The 15,004-nt window shown below is 43.3% G+C and overlaps 1 pseudogene; it reads left to right on the top strand.

Moving 5' to 3' along the window:
* The first annotated feature begins 372 nt into the window (after positions 1-372).
* Positions 373-3,605, top strand: LOC105725436 (sal-like protein 4; annotated as a pseudogene).
* The last annotated feature ends 11,399 nt before the right edge of the window (positions 3,606-15,004 follow it).

Here is a 15,004-nt window from a genome sequence, read left to right on the forward strand (position 1 = left end):
TCACTAGCAATGCACAAGGGTGCCAGTTTCTCTACGTCTTTGCCAACAGTTGTTATTTTCAGGTTTTTATTTTTTAAAATAAGAGCCATCCTAATGGATGTGAAGCGGTATCTCATTGTGGGTTTGATTTGCATTTTTCCTAATGGCTAATGATGTTCTTTTCTTTTCTTTTCTTTTTTTCTTTTCTTTTATTTTTTATTTTTTATTTTTTATTTTTTTAGGATCGCAGCCCGAGACCCCTCCCCAGCCTAGCAGGAGTCTGACCCCCAGTGTGGCTCTTGTGTGGCCGGGCTGTCTTTATCCGTGGGATGTGACATCTCGACTTTCTCTTTAGTTGCCCCAGGCTGTGCGCGTGGTGCAGGGTGGGGACCCATGGAGACTGCCCTTTCGGATCCGGCTGGTCCCTCCGAGGAGGAGGTGAAGTCGGCTCGGAGCCTCGACTCACAGGCAGTGGGCTACGGTCTGCCGGCGTCCACCAGCTTTGTTGGCTTTCCTTGCTGAGACACCACACAGGACAGCTCTGGAGTCCTCAAACTTATCCATGGGTTGCATCTGCTAACTTGCTTTCTCCAGTTAGTATCCAGCCACAACATTGTGCAACTGAAATGCAGTCCATCACCACAATGATTTGATGGTCTTTTCATGTGCTTCTTGAGCATTACTGTATCTTTGGAGAAATGTCTATTCAAGTCTTTTGCCTGTTTTTGAATTGGGCTGCTTTCGTTGTTGTTGCTGTTGAATTGTGGGAGGTCTTTCTACATTCCAAATATTAATCCTTTAATCCAGATATATGTTTTACTAATATTATCTTCCATCCCATGGATTCTTTTTTCACTCTCTTGATAATATCCTTTGATGCACAAAAGTTTTTACTTTCATTGAAGTTCAATTTATCAATTTTTTTCTTTTGGTGCCTGTGCTATTGGCATCATAGCCAAGAAACTGTTACCCAATCTAATGTTATAAAGATTTTCCCCTATATTTTCTTCTAGGAGTTTTATGGCTTTAGCTCTACCATTTAGGTCTTTGATTTATTATGAGGTTTTATTTCCCTTTTGTGTATGATCTGGCATAAGGGTCCACCTTCATTCTTTTACAGGTAGATATCCAGTTTTCCCAGCACCATTTGTTGAAAGCATCATCATTTCTTCACTGAATGGTCTAAGCTCTCTTTTCAAAAGTTAACTTACCATATATACGAGAATTTATTTCTGGACTCCTCTATCCATTGGTCTATATGTCAGTTCTCATTCTAGTACCAAACTGTTCTGATTACTGTAGCTTTGTAGTAAGTTTTTTTTTTTTTTTTTTTTTTTTTTTTTGAGATGGAGTCTTGCTCTGTCACCCAGGCTGGAGTGCAGTGGTGTGATTTTGGCTCACTTCAACCTCCACCTGCTGTGTTCAAGCGATTCTCCTACCTTAGTCTCCCAAGTAGCTGGGATTACAGGCATGTACCACCATGCCTCATTAATTTTTTTGTATTTTTAGTAGAGATGGGGTTTCACCATTTTGGCCAGGCTGGTTTCCAACTCCTGACCCTGTGATCCACCCGCCTCGGCCTCCCAAAGTGCTGGTATTACAGGTGTGAGCCACCGTAACCAGCTGTAGTAAGTTTTGAAATCAGGAACTGTGCATCCTCCAAATTTTGCTCCTTTTTCTTTTTCAGGATTCTTTTGGTTATTCAGAGTCCTTTGAGAGTCCATTCGAGTTTAAAGATAGGTTTTTCTATGTCTTCAAAAAAGCACTATTAGAGAGAGGGCAAATAACTGTAGCTCTCTAGGAACACTGACGTTCATACCACATTGAGGCACTAGCAGGTGAAACCCCAGCACATCAACTTGGAGGAGGACCAGGGTGGGCAGCAGCCACAGCAGCTGACCCCAGCATTTGCAGATGCGGCCCCAGTGGTGCTGGCAGCATGGGTGCTGGGGCTGCTGTAAGAAACGGTCACAAACTGGATGGCTTTAAACAACAGAAATGTATTATCTCACCATTCTGGAGACCAGATTTCCAAAATTTAGGTCCTCCAGTGAACCACCCAGGGAATCACAATAATAAAGTGGCTTTGTCGGGAGGAAACACACAAATGTGAGAAATGTTGTGCTGAGTTCTTTAGCATCTTTCAGTTCTTGGAACGTAAGAAAAATTGCACTAAAAATCCACCTGTTGTGTTGTCATCATGAATGACAGCGAAGGGCCAATGCCTTCAGGAGACTTCTCCGGAGCTGTGCTGAGCCACCAGTCACTTAGTTCAAGCAGTAAGGACGGTCATAGGGAGAATTGTGGCAGCTTAGGGAACATGAAGGAGGAGCTGGGTGTGGAGTCTGTGGTGCAACCTAAAAACAGAGATGGCCTGCCACCCACATCCCAGGACATAAGCTATTTACTCAAAGGCAAGGTGGCCAACACTCCATGACCCTGTAGGCACTACAAGACACCAAAGTGGCAATGAATTAGTGGAGCTTAGATGCACTGCCAGCCTCCGTGTCCAGTACCAACAGCATCCCGCGGGTCCTTGAGCAGATCCCGTGTCTGCAGCAGCAGCAGCAACTATGGTAGATTCAGCTCACCAAGCAGATCCGCATCCAGGTGGACATGTGGGCTTTGCACGCCTTCCACTCAGGTGGGGAAGGGGCAACACCCTGAAGACTCTGTGCAGCCACCTGTCCCAGAAGAGATTTCTGCGGCTGTGGCTTTGCTCAGCCTGAAAGCTGGAAGCCAAGATCTGTCTCTTGACACCTTGAAACAAGCTATACTACCTCACATTAACATCCTTTTCACCACCAGTCTTCCATGCCCAGGGCTGACGCCCTATGCTGTGAAGCTGGATGGGACCCAGGGTGCTCCAAACGTGATGTCCCACCTCTTGAGTGCTTTGCTTCCTCAGGCCCTGGGCTTGGTGCTCTTCCAAAGTCCTTTCTCCATTGGGGCACTAGACCCATCCAAGAAAGGGAAGGGGAAGCCACTGAACATCTCCTCAGTGGATCTCAAACCCAAAGACAAGGTGATCTTCTACAAGGGCAAATGTAAGTACCGTAGCAAGGTTTTTTTTTAAGACTGATAGCTCCTTGCAGAGCCACCTCTACTTCCACATGGGAAGAGAGACCCTTTGTGTGCTCTGTCTGTGATAACTGCTGCGCCACCAAGGGCAACCTCGAGGTGCACTTTCACCAACATTCCCAAGTGGAGGCAAACTCTCAGCTGTTTGTTGAGCTCTAGGACAAAATGGTGGTAGGCAATGGCATCCCCTATGCACTCTTTGCACTTCAATAGATGACCTGAATCTCTCTTTAGACAGAAAACCTGTCCTTGTAACACCCTCAGTCGGGCTACCTCAAAAGCTCTCTTTGCGGCCTGACCCCAAGGACCTCACAGGTGGCCCATTGCCCAGTGACCTGTAGCCTTCTCCAGAAAGTGAAGGTGGACCCACACTTCCTGGCATGGGGCCAAACCATAATTCCCCAAGGGTTGGTGGCTTCCAAGGGAGTAGGACCCTTGAGCCAGGGTCAGAGACCCTAAAATTCCAGCAGCAGCTGGTGGAATACATTGACATGACCATCAGCGACCCCAACAAATGTCTCATTTGCCATGTGTGGAATGTTTAGGGTTTCCTGCATGTGAGATCATGTTATACGTGACAGTTACTTCTTCCTTTCCAATACGGATGCCTTTTATTTAGCTTTCCTAATTGCTCTGGCTAGAACTTCCAACGCTATGTTGAATAAAAATGGTGAAATCTGGTGTCCTTGTCTGTTTCTAACCTTAGGGGAAAAGCTTTCAGTCTTTCACTATTAAGTGTGCTTTTGCCCATTGGTTTTTAATATATGGCCTTTATCATGTTAAGGTGACCAATGGATTTGTATTGGCAAGACCATCGCTAATGTGAAGTTGGATTCAATAGGTTATAGCCAATGCTGTTTCAGTATTTTTTTATTTTAGAGATAGGGTCTCACTATGTTGCCCAGGCTGGAGTACAGTGGCTATTCACAGGCGCGATCCACTGATCAGCACGGGAGTTTTATTTTGTTTCCATTGGCACAATAAATGTTCCTGAAGGTTGGAATATGTCTATTGATATGTGAGATGATTTTATGAGGTACAATAAAGCAGTATCAAAAAACATTGTGTCCCATTTTCCCATCAGCAGAATTTTATTTCTCACACATAATTCTTCTTTCAACCTCGCTGATTATATCAATGAGAAGTTACAGTCTGATGCTACTACAGCTTTAACACTTCTCCAACACTAGGTAACTTTTCACAATGAGAGTAAATTTCAGTTGTAGTACCTTTAGCAAGCCATAGTATCTCATTAGTATCTCATCTCATTTTACTTGCATTTATTTTGCTTTTTATTTCTGGCAAATGATGCAGATTTCACTTATTTATAGCTATAAAATAATTATAGAGTAGAAATGTAAATATTTATTTTCAAAATTCAGCATTTTAAGTATTCAAGTAATAGGCAAGAGAGCTGGCCTTTAAAAAGCTATGCAAATGCATCCGTTTGATTAAGGGGTAACTTCCTAGTACCAGGAAGGAGTTATAAGCCATTCTTTTCTCACCAAATGAATTGGTGCTTTGCACAGGGAATACAGATGTGGAAGGTTAAATTAAATCCATGTGACATTTGATAATGGCCCACTTTCCCTAAACCCAGGGAGGAAGAAAGAGGAGGGTCATGGAATAAAAAGCTATAATTTTTTAAATCTTCAGACTGACAATTCCTACAACCCCTAAGGAAACTTGTGTTATGTGTGTCCAGTGGTGAAGATCAGCATTTCTCTCACTGTGTCTCAGCAGAGCAGTATCAGTGGCGTGGACTGAGTGGGCATCCTACTGCAGTCCAAGTAACCGGGAGTGTCGGCCACATCTGAGCACAACCCAAACTTCTTAGTGGTGGCCGAGGTATCCACAGAGAGGCTTTCCAGGAACATAAAAACACTAATTCTTAAAATTTTTTCTCATTCTGAAATGCAGGCACATTCTTACATTTCAACAAATAACTCGTATCTCCTCTTAATTGCCATATGATTCTTTTAAAGTTGCAAAGACAGTTTTACATTTAAGGGAGACCTACAGGCTTCAACTTTATTAGGAAGTATCTGGTGACAAAGGAAAAGGGAACTTCTCGATATAAAGATGTATTTGTTTGGGGGCTTTAAGCCCCTCCCCACAAAGGGATGGTCTAGGAGTCCCTTATTAAGATAGTAGATAATAGTAGCAGTGAATACAGCAAACAGTCATGTAGGTGACACCTGAATGACCAAAGTTCAAGAAATACGAAGCAAGACCATCTGTTACTGTGAGATGAATGCATCAGTCCACCTTATCTTGATGCCACTGAACATTTGATTCATCTAACTCCTCTAGGTCTGAGTATCTAATTATCAGATGACCTTTGAATATTACTTGGCTGTTGACAGGGAGAGAAAATGCTGGTCACATGGAGTTAGAGCAATTCAATCTGTGTGATAATGATTTTGCATTGAAAACAATTCAATTAACTTTTTGGTTTTAAACATTAATCTTGAGAACTTGAGTATGGTGAGTCTGCAACTGAAAATGGATCCATTGTGGGTGTGCTGGCAAAATTGAGGATTCAGTTTGCAAAGCTGAGGCTTGTATGTGGGACTGCAGGATAAGCACTCAGGAAATGACTGGTTTTACCCAGATCTTTAGGGGCACTGGCTGGGAGTGAGATGTATCCAGATGGGGGATCTTTGAGGGACCAGCTAGATCCTCGTCCAATGTAGAAAGCCATTTATCCCATTCAATGCATTTTTTTTTTTTTTTTTTTTTTGCTTTTGTTTTTGTTTTTGAGATAGAGTCTTGCTCTGTAGTCCAGGCAGGAGTGCAGTGGTGCGATCTCGGCTTAGTGCAACCTCTGCCTGTTGAGTTCAAGCCATCCTCTCACCTCAGTCTCTCAGGTAGCGGGGATTACAGGCATGCACCATCACACCTGGCTATTTTTTTGTATTTTAGTAGAGATGGGATTTCACCATGTTGCCCAGGCTGGTCTCAAACTGCTGGCCTCAAGCAATCTTTCTGCCTTGGCCTCCTAAAGTGCTGGGATTACAGTCATGAACCACTGTGCCCAGCCCATTCAATACATTTTTTCAAGTAACTGCTAATGCCTCCTAATGCCACCTCCCTGAAATAACAAATAATAAACTCACTATAAAAAATTCTGGACTGGGCATTGTGGCTGACACCTGTAATCCCAGCACCTTGGGAGGCCAAGATGGGTGGACCATTTAAGGTCAGGAGTTCAAGACCAGCCTGGCCAACATGATGAAACCCTGTCTCTATTAAAAATACAAAGAACAGGGTGGGCGCAGTGGCTCAAGCCTGTAATCCCAGCACTTTGGGAGGCCGAGGCGGGTGGATCACGAGGTCAAGAGATCGAGACCATCCTGGTCAACATGGTGAAACCCCGTCTCTACTAAAAATACAAAAAATTAGCTGGGCATAGTGGTATGTGCCTGTAATCCCAGCTACATAGGAGGCTGAGGCAGAAGAATTGCCTGAACCCAGGAGGCAGAGGTTGCAGTGAGCTGAGATTGTGCCACTGCACTCTAGCCTGGCTGACAGAGTGAGACTCCATCCCCACTCCCCCAAAAATTCTGACATATTTAATGGTTCAGGATAGTTACATGATTTGGGGAAACTAAGACAGGGTAACCAATTCCACTTGGGTGGATATTTATCTGGCTTTCTTCAATTCTAGATACATTTCTCTATTTACCATATTAGTGTTATAAGTGAACAATTTTCAAGATTTTTTCCCCTTCCCTTTCCTCCCCTCGTCTGTCCTCCCCTCCCCTCCCCTCCCCACCTTTCATTTCCTCTCCCTTCCCCTTCTCTCCCCTTCTCTTTCCTTCCTTCTCCTTCCCTCTTCTTTCTTCCATCCTTTCCTTTCTTCTTTTCTCTCTCTTTCCCTCCACAAATGGTTTGTATTAGATCCCATGCAGTGGCAAGGGTTAAACATGTAGATAGCCACTAACCTCTTAGGTGATACAATCCAGTGAGGAGCAAGGAGGGAGATACAGATGAGTAGTAATACTGATCATTGCTAATGTTCATTGAGCAAGTTCTGTGTACCAGGTACTATTCCAAGTGCTTTATATGTTTGATTCATCTAGCCCTTACAACATCGCTATGAGAAAGGTATTAACTTTATCTAGTTTACAGAGAAACTGAAGCACAGAGAGGTTAAGTAACTTGCCTGAGGTCACACAGCTAGGAAACAGATGCTCTTGGACTGGAACTCCAGCAGTCTGGTTCTTGAATCCACACTCTTAAACCCTAACCACGCACAGCATGAAAAGGACCAGAAGAGGAGAAACGCAGAGTTCCGTGAGATCTTGGAAGAAAGGCACCCTTGTGGGTGCCTCTTGGGATGATATGGTGCCATTGAAGATGATGGCAACATGACTGGAGGAAAGACTGCCAAAGTCGCAGGCAAAAGACACAGGAACTTACTGAATGAGAGAAAACCTCATAGGATGGAGGCCTCCAAGTCCTCATGAAGATTAAGTGCTTACTCAGCTACTGAAAACACCCTATGAGAGGAGAGAAGATCCCATCTCATCTTCAGAGAAGCTTCCTTTGGCTATCATCATGGGCATCCTGGCCCCTCCTGATGGTTTGAGAGATGCTGCCCCTTTGCTTGACTTTCCACCAAAGGCAAGTCCTGAATGACACCCAGTGCATTCTTGTGTGTTTACAGTAGGGCAAGGTGAATTGAAGGGCAGTTTCCCTGGAGCAATTCCTCCTCCGCACCCCAGCAGAATCAAGCCTCATGCTGCATGAGGAACCTTCCTACAACCCCTAATGCAACCTTCCTGCCTGGTGGTGAGGTGGAAGGTGTCTAGAAGATGTGATCTCTGAAGAATTATGTATTAATTCATTCTCACACTGCTATAAAGATATTACCCAGGCAGGGAATGGTGGCTCACACCTGTAATACCAGCACTTTGAGAGGCTGAGCTGGGTGGATCACCTGAGGTCGGGAGTTCAAGACCAGCCTTACCAACATGGAGAAACCCCATCTCTATTAATAATACAGAGTTAGCTGGGGGTGGTAATGTATATCTGTAATCCCAGCTACTCAGGAGGCTGAGGCAGAAGAATTGCTTGAACCTGAGAGGCGGAGGTTGCCATGAGCTGAGGTCACACTATTGCACTCCAGCCTGGGCAACAAAAGTGAAACTCCATTTCAAATATATGTGTGTGTGTGTGTGTGTGTGTGTGTGTGTGTGTGTGTGTGTGTATAAATTACCCAAGACTGGGTAATTTATAAACAAAGGAGGTTTAATTGGCTTACAGTTCCACATGGTTGGGAAAGCCTCAGGAAACTTATAATCAAGGCAGAAGGGGAAGTAGGCATCTTCTTCACAAGGCAACAGGAGAGATTGTGAGCATGTAGGAAAGAAACTACCATTTATAAAAGCAGCAGATCTCATGAGAATTCACTCACTATCCCAAGAACAGCATGAGGAAAACCACCTCCATAATCCAATCACTTCCCTTCCTCAACATGTGGGAATTGTAGGTCCCTCCCTTGACACATGAGGATTACAATTTGATCTAAGATTTGGGTGTGGACGCAGAGCAAAACTGTATTAGGTGAGTAGGAGTTTATATGGGACAGCAGTGGTAGGGAAGGGAAGAGACCGCGGGGACTGTCTGGACTACTGCAAGTCACTGAGCAGGGACGAGGGTGGAATGAAGCTGAGAAGCAAGACACAAGGCTTGAGGGATGGTTGGAGGCCAGGTGTGCAGGGCCTTGCAAATATGACCCTGAGTTTGACCTCTCTCCTAGGAGCAGTAGACCATTCTGAACACTCTTGGAAAGACCATATATGATTATTGTGACTCACATTATTAAGCATTCTTATATATCAGGGACTGCACTGACGACATGCAATAGTCCATTTATTCCCCACAACAGCTAGTGGTATGGGTTCTGTTATTTACCCCATTTTATAGATGAAGAAACTGAGGAATTGAGAAATCAAGAAACTTGCTCAAGGCTATTCATCTAGCAAATGATAGAGCTCTGTTTGAACCTGGAGGTTTTGAATGCAGGGTCTGTACATTTATACCTTATATGCGACGTGTCCAAATTGGTCAGGGTCCACTAGGGTATCAGCAGTTAGAAGTCTCTCTCTTCCAACGAGCAGCTTTCTGCATGTTTGCCCAGGTCTCCCTCGTCTTCATCTTGAACGAGCTGAGCAGCTGCAAATTCCATCCTTCACAATTCAGTTTCAGAGCGCGTATGACTGAGCCGAGATGAATTCGAGCTTAATCTTGCATGCCTAACGAAGTTGCAGAGGTATCTCAGAAATTCTCCTGCTTCTATTAGGGAGATAGTGTGTGAGGCTTATTTCCACAGACAGGCAGTTTTATCATTATTTTTTAAGCAGGGACTTGTCTCAAATAGTTCAGGCGGTGCCAAAAGGAGAGATAACAAACCTCCTAGAATAAAACGTCAGTGCAAGAAAAAAGCTAAACACCAGTTAGTCCAGCCCCCTCAAGGCACAGGAAGGACAGGGATGTGTCCTGTGGCTCTTCCTCTGCACCCTTAGCCATCTGTTAGCAGATGTCCCTTCTGGCTGCCCAGGGAGCAGTGCGGCATGGGAGATTGGATGACAGCTTTGGAGAGAGGGGGATCTGAGTTAGAATTCCACCTCTGCCAAAGTTTTGCTGGTTGTGGAACCTTGGGCAAGTGACTTTATCTTCTTGGAATTCAGAATCCCCATCTGTAAAATGGGGTAAGAGAATTGCCTTGTCAAAGGAACTGTGAAGATTAAGTGCTTACTGCAATGCCTGATACAGAGCAGGCACTCAATAAATAGTAGTGTCCTGTCCTCAAATGCAAGTGAGGAATAGGGAGCAAAACTCTCTGACCTTGAGGAGCTTATCATGTAGCAGGGAGACAGGACTGCAAACAAATTTACTCATTGCTGGAAAAGAGGAAAATGCAAAGTGTTATGGGAACAGAGAGAAAGAGAATCTGACTCTGCTTGAGAAGTGACAGAAAGATCTGAATAGGTAACATTTGTCTAGGGCTTTGAAAGATGGGTAGGAGTTTACCATGCAGCTCTCAGAAAAGATTTCCAAACAGAGGAAGCAGAAAGACAACGATGACAACCAAAATTAGTGATGAAGAAGAAAAGCAGGAGTTACAGACTTCTCAGCAGGTAGTTCAGCTGGTTGAGCACTGTCCACAGATGTGTTTTCTTTGGCTAGTTTAAAAGCTTAAATTTGAATGTATGTTCTTTTTATTTCCCTGAAAGCTCCATCATTCCTTGGACCTTATGCCTGGCCTGGATAACACCTTTCTGTTACCTGTCCAATGTCAGAGGCATTCGAGTTTCAAACCTCTAAGAACATAGTGGTGAAAAGCACTGCCTTTGGTAAAAAGAGACCTAGATTTGAGTTCCAACTCCTCCATATATTTATGCAAAACACATGACATCATGGTAGCATTTGTACCTATTCAGTGTGTGTTGTGATAAGATGGAAAAGAATGTACCTGGCTTTAAATTTTGCACCAAAAGGCTTTATGTTTTAAGTGGTTTTGGTGAAGTCCAAGTTTTTAGGCTAATTTGATATCTCACTCCTAAATTCTCAAATGGCATATGTGTTTGTTCAGGTCTTCTGAGAAGTAGATGCTGAGTTGGGATAAGTTGTATTATGGACTGAATGTTTATGTCCCTGCAAAATTAATGTGTTAAAATCCTAACATGCATCTAGGCTGATGGTGTTAGGAAATGGGGCCTTTGGGAGGTGATTAGGTCATGAAAATGGAGCTCTTTTGAATGGAATTAGTGCTCTTATAAAAGGGATTTCAGAGAGCTCGCTTATCCTCTTTCTTTCATATAAAGGCACAATGTAAACTTGACTGTCTGCAACCAGGAAGAGGCTGGAAGCCCTCAGCACTATGAGAAATAAATGTGTGTTGTTTAAGCCACCCAGTGTAAGGTACTTTGTGATAGCAGCCTGAAGTAAGATGAGATACGAGAATTTTATTTTAGGAAACGCCAGTGAAGAATAAAGGGGAGAGAGTCGGAGTGATCAGGGAGAGACTTCAACTGTGATGCAGGTCTGACACCTGTGAAAGAAGATAGGGAAGGATGGATTGGATAGGAAGAGCCTGAGATCATAGTGCAGCTCTGGAGTTCCTACCAGGCTAATGGGACACCCAGAGCAGACACTGCCCATTAGAGGAAACCTGCAGCAGCAGAAATGGCTCTGATCCAGGACACACTTCACCCTCCCTTCTCCAAGTCTTCAGTCAATGGCAAGGAACAGTCCAGCATCTTAGCTTAGTTTTGCCTCTACTAGAAGTTCATATAAGTGGGATCAGATAATATGTAGTCTTTTGTGTCTGGGCTTCTTTTACTCAACATAATGTTTCTAAGTGGAAGGTGGGAGGAGCGAGAGGATCAGGAAAAATAACTAATGGGTACTAGGCTTAATGCCTGGGTGATCTAATAATCTGTACAACAAACCCCCATGACACAAAGTTTACCTATGTTACAAACCTATCTGTATGACAAACCCCCATGACACAAAGTTTACCTGTGTAACAGATCTGCACGTTTATCTTTAAGCTTAAAAACAAGTTACAAAAAAGATTCATTGGTCTGGGTTGGCTCTGTGTCCCCCCACCCAAATCTTACCTTGAATTTTAATAATCCCCATGTGTCATGGGAGGGACCTGGTGAGAAGTAATTGGAATTATGAGGGTGGGTTTTTCCCGTGCTATTCTTGTGATAGTCAATGAGTCTCACGAGATCTGATGGTTTTATAAAGGGGAGTTCCCCTGCACCTGCTCTCTTCCCTGCTGCCGTGTAAGGCATGTCTTGCTTCCCCTTCACCTTCTGTGATGATTGTGAGGCCTCTCCTGCCATGTGGAACTGTGAGTCAATTAAACCTCTTTCCTTTATCCATTACCCAGTCCTGGGTATGTCTTTATTAGCAAAGTGAGAACAGACTAATACATTCATCTATGTTATTGTATGTATTAGCTGTTTGTTTTTATGTTTTAAAATTTATTTTATTATTACTGTTATTTTTGAGACAGAGTCTTGCTCTGTCACCAGGCTGGAGTACAGTGATGCCATCTGGGCTCACTGCAAACTCCGCCTCCCAGTTTCAAGTAATTCTCCTGCCTCAACCTTCCAAGTAGCTGGGACTACAGGAACACGCCACCTTGCCTAGCTAATTTTTGTATTTTTAGTATAGAAGGGGTTTCACCATGTTGGCCAGGATGGTCTCGATCTTTTGACCTCGTGATCTGCCTGCCTAGGTCTCCTAAAGTGCTGGGAATGAGGCTTCCCAAAGTGTGGCCACTGCGCCCGGCCTGTTTTTATTTTTAGTGACGAATCTACTTCTGTTGTCTGAACCTATCACAATTTATGATGACGGTTTGGGTCATAGTCACGCTTTGGTTACTACAATAGAGCTGCTACGAGTATTCTTATAGAAGTCTCTACGTGGCACGTGTTTTCATTTCTCTTGGGTAGATAAATACCTGGGAGTGAAACTGTTGGGTCATTGGACAGGTGTATGTTTAACTAACTGCCAAACTATTTTACAGGGTAGTTGTAATGATTTAGACTTTTACAAGCAGTAGATGAGAATTCCATTTGTTCAACGTCCTCACAATATTTGGTGTTATCAGTCCTTAATTTTAGCCTAGTTAGTGGGTATAAAGTAGTATCTCAATATGGGTTTAACCTGCATTTCCCAGAAGATTAATCCTACAAAATATTTTTTCATATGGCTTTTTGGCTGTTTGAGTCTTTTCTTGTGAAATTTCCATTTAAGTATTTTTGCCTTTTAAATTTTTTTTGGTCTCACGCTGTCACCCAGGCTGGAGTACAATAGTGTAATAGATTGTATTATTCGTTTACATATTCTGGCTATAAGTCATTTGTCAGATATATGTAATGTAAACTTTTTCCAAGTCTACCGCTTGCCTTTTCATTTTCTTAATGGTATCTATTGAGTACCAGAAGTTTTGAATTTCAATAAAGTTTAATTTATCATTTGTTGGTTTTATGGCTAATGTTTTTATTTTCTGTTCTGAGAAATCTTTGTTTTAAAGATACTATCCTATGTTTTGTTTTAGAAGTTTTACATTTTTTAGCTTGATGTTTAGATCTCTGATCTATCTGAAATCAGTTTTTGGTTTTAGCGACAAGTGCGTTTTGACTGAACCAGGGGCCTGTTAATCCACAGTTGAATGATCCAACCATGTGCTACGAAAGTAAAATCAGCAATAAAGAGAACCGCAGCAGCAACAGAAAGCTAACACGCACTCAAGACCATTGCAGGCACAAGTGACAGAAAACCCAACTCACAATTTAACAAGGAAAAAAGGTGTATTGGCTGATGTAACTGAAAAAGTTTAGGAGAAGTTACAACAGCTTACAAGTGATTTTTAAATTATAATTACCAGGACGTGGAAGAGCTGGAGGGTAATTCATTGGAGTAATTTTAGAAAAGAGGTAAACATGCACGTGCGGCTGGACCCAGGGATTCAAAGGACGTAATCAGCAGTTTGTTTTTCTCTCCTCATTTCAGATCTTCTTTCCTTAGTCGTGGACTCCATTTTCAAACGAGCTCCCCCTTATGGTGGGTAAGATGGTTACCAGCAATTCTAAGCTTACTTCTCATTCTCTCAGCAACCCCAACTCCTTAATAGTTTGATGGGTTATATTTTATTGATTTATGTTTTTCATATTTTAATTTTTTTAGAGACAGTCTCACTCTGTCATGCAGGCTGGAGTTCAGTGGTGTGATCCTAGTGTTAGAGGGGTTTAAACCAAAGCAACTCTGTCTTGAGTAGGGACTGGGTAAAATAAGGCTAAGACCTGCCGCACATCGTAAGTTAAGACATTCTTTAGCACAGAATGCGACAGGAGGTCAGCACAAGATACGGGTCATAAAGACCTTGCTGATAAAACAGGTTGCAGTGTAGAAGCCAGCTAAGACCCACCAAGACCAAGATGGTGACAAGAGTGACCTCCGGTCGTCCTCACTGCTGCATTCCCACCAGCTCTGTGACAGTTTACAAATGCCATGGCAATGTAGGAAGTTACCCTGCATGGTCTAAAAAGAGGAGGCATGAAAAATTCACCCCTCGTTTAGCATATGATCAATAAATAACCATAAAAATGGGCAACCAGCAGCCCTCGGGGCAGCTCTGTCTATGGAATAGCCATTCTTTTATTCCCTTACTTTTCTAATAAACTTGCTTTTGCTTTGCACTGTGGACTCATCCTGAATTCTTTCTTGCACGAGATCCAAGAATCCTGTCTTAGGGTCTGGTTTGGGACCGTTTTCTGTAAATACTGCCACAGCCTCTCAGGTAGGTGGGACCACTGGCATGTCGCACCACACCTGGTTAATTTTTAATTTTTATGTAGAGATAAGGTCTATGTTGCTCAGGTTTGTCTTGAGCTCCTGGGCTCAAGTGATCCTCCTGCCTCAGCCTTCCTTAGGGCTGGGATTACAGATGAGCTACTGCACCTGGCAAAATCTTATTTATTTATTTATTTTTTTCTGAGACAGAGTTTCACTCTTGTTACCCAGGGTGGAGTGCGATGGTACAATCTCGGCTCACCGCAACCTCCGCTTCCCAGGTTCAAGCGATTCTCCTGCCTCAGCCTCCCGAGTAGCTGAGATTACAGGTAAGCTCCACCATGTCCAGCTAATTTTGTATTTTTAGTGGAGACAAGGTTTCTCCATGTTGGTCAGGCTGGTCTCAAACTCCTGACCTCAGGTGATCTGCCTGGCTTAACTTCCCAAAGTGCTAGGATTACAGGCGTGAGCCATGGCACCTGGCCTTACAGAGTTTTTTAAAGACTGGCTTCTAAAATGCCTTGTGATCAGATGTCTTTTAGTTTGCAGCCAATGCCCTAGAAGCCATGGAGGAAACTCTGCCCTTGGGTCAGACAGCTTCAAGTTTAGATTCTATTTTCCC

This window comes from Aotus nancymaae, unplaced genomic scaffold, assembly GCF_030222135.1.
Source record: "Aotus nancymaae isolate 86718 unplaced genomic scaffold, 86718_ANA_hifiasm-v0.15.2.pri h1tg000049l, whole genome shotgun sequence".
NCBI lineage: Eukaryota > Metazoa > Chordata > Mammalia > Primates > Aotidae > Aotus > Aotus nancymaae.